The sequence below is a fragment of the Coffea eugenioides genome, chromosome 2, assembly GCF_003713205.1.
Source record: "Coffea eugenioides isolate CCC68of chromosome 2, Ceug_1.0, whole genome shotgun sequence".
NCBI lineage: Eukaryota > Viridiplantae > Streptophyta > Magnoliopsida > Gentianales > Rubiaceae > Coffea > Coffea eugenioides.
In genome coordinates, this window is record NC_040036.1 from 71,264,405 (window position 1) to 71,271,549 (window position 7,145).

The window sequence follows — 7,145 nt, forward strand, 5'->3', positions numbered from 1 at the left end:
AGAATCTGAGCAAGAGTTTATTTCTAGTGATTCATCAGGTGAATCTGAAGAAAACAAAGTGCATATTCCCCGAGTAGCAATGGCAGTCCCAAAAACTTTGAGGGAGTGGGCAACTCCTAACGTGAACCAACAGCCATTATGCATTACATTTCCTAACACGGAAGAGGCATTTGAGCTTAAGTCTGGTGTTATTCACTTACTTCCTACTTTTCGTGGTATTGCAGGTGAAGACCCACATAAACACTTGAAAGAATTTCATGTTGTGTGCTCCACAATGAGACCTCAAGGAGTCACTGAGAACCACATCAAGTTAAGAGCCTTCCCTTTCTCTTTGGCAGATAAGGCTAAAGATTGGTTATTTTACCTGCCATCAGGATCCATCACTACGTGGGAAGAATTGAAGAGAAGATTTCTCGAGAAATTTTTTCCTACCTCTAGAGCCGCCAATATAAGGAAAGAAATATGTGGAGTTAGGCAGGCGAATGGGGAAACTCTATATGAGTACTGGGAGCGCTTTAAACAACTGTGTGCCAGTTGCCCACATCATCAAATTCCGGACCAACTTTTAATACAATATTTCTACGAGGGATTATCACCCATGGATAGGAGCATGTTAGATGCAGCCAGTGGCGGTGCTCTGGTGAACAAGACCACAGACGAAACCACGTTATTGATCTCCACCATGGCTGAAAATTCCCAACAATTTGGAGTGAGAGCTGATGGAGCAATAAGAAGGGTCAATGAAGTGAATCACTCTGACTTAGAGGGTAAACTATCTGAGCTTACCTCTCTGGTGCGTCAAATGGCAAGGGGGCAATTACAATCTGTGAAAACTTGTGGTATCTGTGCTGCTCCCGGACACATGACTGACATGTGCCCAACTCTCCAGGAGGATTCACCTGAACAAGCCAACATAGTGGGAGATTTTTCTGGACCACCTCCACGAAGGAATGATCCCTTTGCACCCAATTACAACCCAGGGTGGCGAAATCATCCTAACTTTAGCTATGCTTCAAAACCCCCTAGTTTTCAACAACATTTCCAACCACGGCCACCAGTGCAACAACCGTCCACTTCCAATTCAAACATGTCTCTTGAAGATATGGTGAAGTCACTGGCCCAAAGCACGAGTCAATTACAGCAAAAGGCTCAAAGATCTCAACAAGAGTCTCACAGATTTCAACAAGAGACTCGTGCTAGCATTAGGAATTTGGAAGCACAAATGTCCCAATTGGCAACTTCCATGAGCAATCTGGAAAATAGCAATAGAGGGAAGTTACCATCTCAAGTAATTCCTAATCCCAAGGAGAATGCCAGTGCAATGCAATTACAGAGTGGCAAGAAGGTACAGTCTCCTAGGCGTGCCCACGCCAGAGAAAAAGAAGTGCCCAGGAAGGTGGAAGAGGAAAAAGAGAAACAATCCTTTGAAATCTCAAAGAAAGTTGACATTCCTCCTCCTTTTCCTAGCAGGTTTACAAAAGCTAAAAAGGAAGAATCTGAGAAAGAGATTTTGGACACCTTCAGGAAAGTGGAGATCAATATTCCTCTGCTGGATGCTATTAGGCAATTGCCTAGATATGCTAAATTTTTGAAGGGTTTATGCACTAATCGCAATAAGTTGAGTCTGGATGACAAGGTGAACGTGGGGAAGAATGTCTCAGCGATGTTTCAAAGGAAGTTGCCCCAGAAATGCAAGGATCCAGGTATGTTTACTATACCATGCATAATTGGCAATCAAAGAATTGAAAAAAGCATGCTTGACTTAGGTGCTTCAATAAAAGTCATGCCTCTTTCAATTTTTAAAATTTTGAATTTAGGACCCCTCAAAGAAATTAGGGTAATCATTCAACTAGCAGATAGGTCTAATGTCTACCCTGAGGGCCTAGTTGAAGATGTTCTAGTAAAGGTCAATGAATTCATTTTTCCTGTGGATTTTTACATTGTTGATATGAATGATGCATACTCTACTGATTCAGCAGTGATTCTTTTGGGTAGACCCTTCATGAGTACAGCAAGGACTAAAATAGATGTACATGAAGGGACTTTATCTGTGGAATTTGATGGAGAGAAGGTCACTTTTAATATTTTTGATGCAATGAAGCATCCTGAGGATACTGAGTCTGTAAATTTTGTTGGCATGACTAACACTATTGTGCAAGAGAATTTTGAACAGAATTTCATGGGGGACAAGTTGGACTTTGTCTTGCAACAAGGCAAGACCAATTTGGAAGTGGACGACATGGAGGAGGAGGAAGTCAAAGAAGCTATCATGTCCTTACATTCACTACATCCGCTTCCAGGCAGGTTTGAAAATTCTTTTCTACCATTACCCACTTCTAATGAAAGGATTCTACCTTCTGTTCAACAGGCACCTAATGTGGAATTGAAGGAACTGCCCCAGCATTTGAAATATGCTTACTTGGGAGATAACAAGACTTTGCCTGTAATCATTGCCAATGATTTAACTGCGTTGCAAGAAGAGAGGCTTCTACGGGTCTTACGGGAATTTAAACCAGCAATTGGATGGACGTTAGCAGACATCAAAGGCATCAATCCATCCATTTGCATGCATCACATCCTTTTGGAGTCGGACGTAAAACCCGTGAGAGAGTATCAACGCAAGCTCAATCCTGCAATGAAGGAGGTGGTGATGAAGGAGATTCTCAAGCTCTTAGAATTAGGAATTATTTTTCCTATTTTTGACAGCCAGTGGGTGAGTCCAGTCCATGTTGTTCCCAAGAAAACTGGAATCACGTTGGTGAAAAATGAAAAGAATGAGTTAGTGCCAATGAGATTGCAAAATGGGTGGAGAATGTGCATTGACTTTAGGAAGTTAAATGCCGCAACTCGGAAAGACCATTTTCCACTCCCATTTATTGATGAAATGCTTGAGAGGTTGGCAGGTAAGTGTTTCTTTTGCTTTTTAGATGGTTACTCTGGATATTATCAAATTATTGTTGCTCAAGAGGACCAACATAAAACTACTTTTACCTGCCCTTTTGGAACTTTTGCATATCGCCGTATGCCTTTTGGTTTGTGTAATGCTCCTGGAACATTTCAAAGATGCATGATGAGTATTTTCTCTGATATGATTGATAATTGCATTGAAATTTTCATGGATGATTTTACAGTATACGGTGATTCTTTTGATCAGTGCCTAGACCATTTAACAAAGATTTTGAAAAGATGCATTGAAACAAACTTGGTTCTTAATTATGAAAAATGTCATTTCATGGTTAAGGAAGGCATAGTTTTGGGCCATGTTGTTTCATCAAGGGGTATTGAGGTAGATAAGGCTAAAATTGATTTGATCACTAGTCTACCTTACCCTACTAATGTCAAGGATATTCGTAGTTTTCTAGGCCATGCAGGTTTTTACAGGCGTTTCATAAAAGATTTTTCAAAAATTGCTCAACTATTGTCTCGCCTGCTTCAAAAGGAGGTGCCATTCATCTTTGGAGATGATTGCAAATTGTCCTTTGACACACTCAAGGGTATGTTGACCACGGCACCAATCATCCAACCCCCAGATTGGAAGCTATCCTTTGAGCTCATGTGTGACGCCAGTCAGTATGCCGTAGGAGCTGTGCTTGGACAGCGGAGTGGGAAGTGTAGTCACGTGATATACTATGCGTCAAAAACATTGACACCAGCTCAATGCAACTACACCACCACGGAGAAGGAGCTTCTAGCCATTGTTTTCGCTTTTGAGAAATTTAGATCATATCTATTGGGGTCAAAAGTAACGGTTTACTCTGATCATGCAGCTTTGAAGTATCTCTTGTCAAAAAGGGAGTCCAAGCCAAGACTCATTCGTTGGGTGCTCTTGCTGCAAGAATTTGACTGGGAGATCAAGGATCGGAAAGGGGTGGATAATTCAGTAGCTGACCATTTGAGTAGGTTGATAAGAGAAGAGGAAGCAGTTCCCATATCTGAGGTATTTCCTGATGAACATCTCTTCTATCTCAAAGGTAAGGAACCTTGGTATGCAGATATTGTGAACTTTTTGGTCAGTCATAAATTCCCTATTGGCATGAGTAAGAGTAAGAGAGATAAGATAGTCCATGATTCTCGATACTATATTTGGGACGAGCCATATCTGTGGAAAATAGGCTCTGATCAAATTATTCGTAGATGTGTACCTGAAAGTGAAACTCCTTCTATCCTTGCTCATTGTCATAATTATGCATGTGGTGGCCATTTTGGACCTAAGAGAACTACTAGAAAAATCCTTGATTGTGGCTTTTATTGGGAAACATTGTTTCGGGATGCTTATACATTTTGTAAAAGTTGTGACAAATGTCAAAAATTTGGAAGTTTGTCTCATAGGGATGAAATGCCTCAAGTGCCTATGTTATTTTGTGAAGTGTTTGATGTTTGGGGTATGGACTTTATGGGACCTTTTTCTAGCTCTTTTGAATTTTTGTATATTCTGTTAGCAGTTGACTATGTATCGAAATGGGTAGAAGCAAAGGCTACCCGGACTAATGATTCTCAAGTTGTTGTAGGATTTCTCAAATCCCACATTTTTAGTAGGTTCGGGGTGCCGAGAGCCATCATCAGTGATCAAGGTACCCATTTCTGCAATCGCACCATTGCAGCTCTCATGAGAAAATATGGAGTGCACCATCGTGTGAGTACAACATATCATCCTCAGACCAATGGGCAAGCTGAAGTCTCTAATTGAGAGATCAAGAGCATATTGGAGAAAACGGTTAACCCCAACCGTAAGGATTGGAGCTTGCGATTGGATGATGCTTTGTGGGCATATCGAACGGCGTATAAAACGCCCATTGGAATGTCCCCATATAGGTTGGTGTTTGGTAAGATGTGTCATTTACCTGTGGCTATTGAGCATCGTGCATTCTGGGCAGTCAAGCAATGCAATTTGCATGCGGATAGAGATGGCAAAGAGAGAAAGCTCCAACTCCAGGAGTTGGAGGAAATTCGTCTTGAAGCATATGACAATGCACGTTTGTACAAAGAGCGTACCAAGCAGTTTCATGACCGCCTATTGCGTGCGAAACACTTTTCTCCAGGACAAAAGGTACTCTTGTTCAATTCACGGTTGAAATTCATGCCAGGTAAGTTAAAATCTCGTTGGATTGGACCATATGTGGTAGCCAATGTTTTTCCCAATGGTGTGGTTGAAATCCAGAGTTTAGAGACTAATAAGAGTTTTACAGTTAATGGTCATCGTTTAAAACCGTTTGTTCATGTTTCAGACATTGGTACTGTGGAAGAGGTACACTTGATAGATCATATCTATGCCTAATTGCTCACTGAGGAGTCGTCTAGCCAAAGACGTTAAAGAAAGGCGCTTCTTGGGAGGCAACCCAAGGCCTCCATTTTTTGTTATAGTCCTCTTTCATTTTTCGTTGATTTTTGGTTGTTTTGTTTCATTGCCAGTGTTTTTGGTGTTGGGCAGGAGACTTGGATTTACAAGGCATGCCCACGCCCTATAAGTGATGCTGTTGAACATCGTAGAAATGCTTGGGCAGAAGACTCTGCCTTATAAGGCGTGGTCACGCCTTACAGCAACTCTAGTAAACTCTGGGGACATAGGCTTGGATTGAAGACTTCCGCTTCCATCTGAAGCAACGCTACACCACACTACCATCAGAGGCTCCACGCTGCCAGTCCCTGACACCTCCCCTACCATGGTGTTTTGCTGCAGTTTTTTATTCATTCAGGGAAGTTTTTTGCTCTCTTCACTTGACTTCAACTTTTCGTTCTTACATTGAGGACAATGTAGACTTTAGGTGTGGGGGGAGTAGTCTAGCTTTTCCTTCTTACTGCTTTCCCTTTTGCAAAAAAATAAAAAAATAAAAAAAAAAACTTTACCATGCCTTTTGGATTTTTATGGTTAGCCCTGATAAGCAATGGCTAAATTTTCAAATTTAACTATTGTTACGGTTTTAGATGATAATATGTTAAGTATGATATGATAACATTTTAGGATGTCTCTCTGGTAAATATTTGAGATTTTGTGACTCTTGCAATTTCTTTTGGTTAACTTTTCTAGGCATTGTAAATATTTTTCTGACATTTTTGTGTGAACTGGTTCAACTATTAATCTTAGTTCTCCATGTTAAGGAAATGAAGCAGGCTTGCATGGTTTTAATTTTACTTGGGTGTTTATTTGTGAATAACATTCGGCTATACTCCGCTGGTTATCATTGACTAGTAACCGGGGGTCTTCACCTAAAGTGTCGATTTTCGCGTCAAAAAGCAGCGATAACTATGAGTATATGGTCTTTAAGCGGTTAAAGTTGAGTAACCGGGCTCCTTCATTGGAGAGATGTCGGAGTTCGCGTCAAAAGACTTGAATGGCTCAAGACTTAGCACTTCCTTCAAGAAAAAGAAAAAAAAAAGGAAAAAGAAACAAAAAAAAATGAAAATGATGAAAAAGAAAAAAAAAGAAAGGAAAAGTATACGAGCATGAAAGTATGTGAATAATTATATTGCCTGCGGATCCATGAGTCTTTATGTTGAGATTTTGCTTAATAGTTAGACCAGTTATTAAAGAATGTTGGTTGGATATTTTCTATTCTTAGATTAGTTAGTCGGGATTTGAAAGAATCATTGGTTTTAAAAGCTAGTTGGAGAGTTATCTCGTAAAATTTGTCATTAGTACTTGACAGTTATCTAAATCATACATTGGCAATAGTTGCTTTGATTAATAGCCATTGTTTTGAATCCAACTGTTGCAAAAATGTTTGCTCGCTGGGTTGTGTATTTAAAGTTTGAAAATGCTTGAGGACAAGCATTGTCTTGGTGTGGGGGAATTTGATAGGGATATAATTATGCATTTTATTTGTGGTTATTTGGTCTTAATTTTGGCAGTTTATTATGCAAAGTATTGAATTTCTGCTCATAATGGATATTTGTGTTACTTATAGGCAATTGGTGTTAAAAGTGATAAAAAAAGGGCAAATTCCAGAAGACTGTGCCTTCTCTGGCATGCCCACGCCAGACAACGCAGAGTTGCGTGAAAAAGCCGGATTGCGGGTCTTATTCCTGGGGCCACCGCCTTTCCTTGGAGCCATACTTTAAACTTACGTGGGATTAGGAAATAGAATTGGAAGATGACTTTTGGTAACAATCCAATGGGGGAAAAGGAAGCAAATTGTTTGACGAAACCC

The 7,145-nt window shown here is 40.3% G+C and overlaps 1 non-coding gene across 1 annotated transcript; it reads right to left on the minus strand.

The window, feature by feature from the left end:
• Positions 1 to 445: 445 nt before the first annotated feature.
• Positions 446 to 552, minus strand: LOC113764254. The gene has a single exon (XR_003467535.1). It is a non-coding gene; the product is annotated as a small nucleolar RNA R71 (small nucleolar RNA).
• Between the last annotated feature and the right edge of the window lie 6,593 nt (positions 553 to 7,145).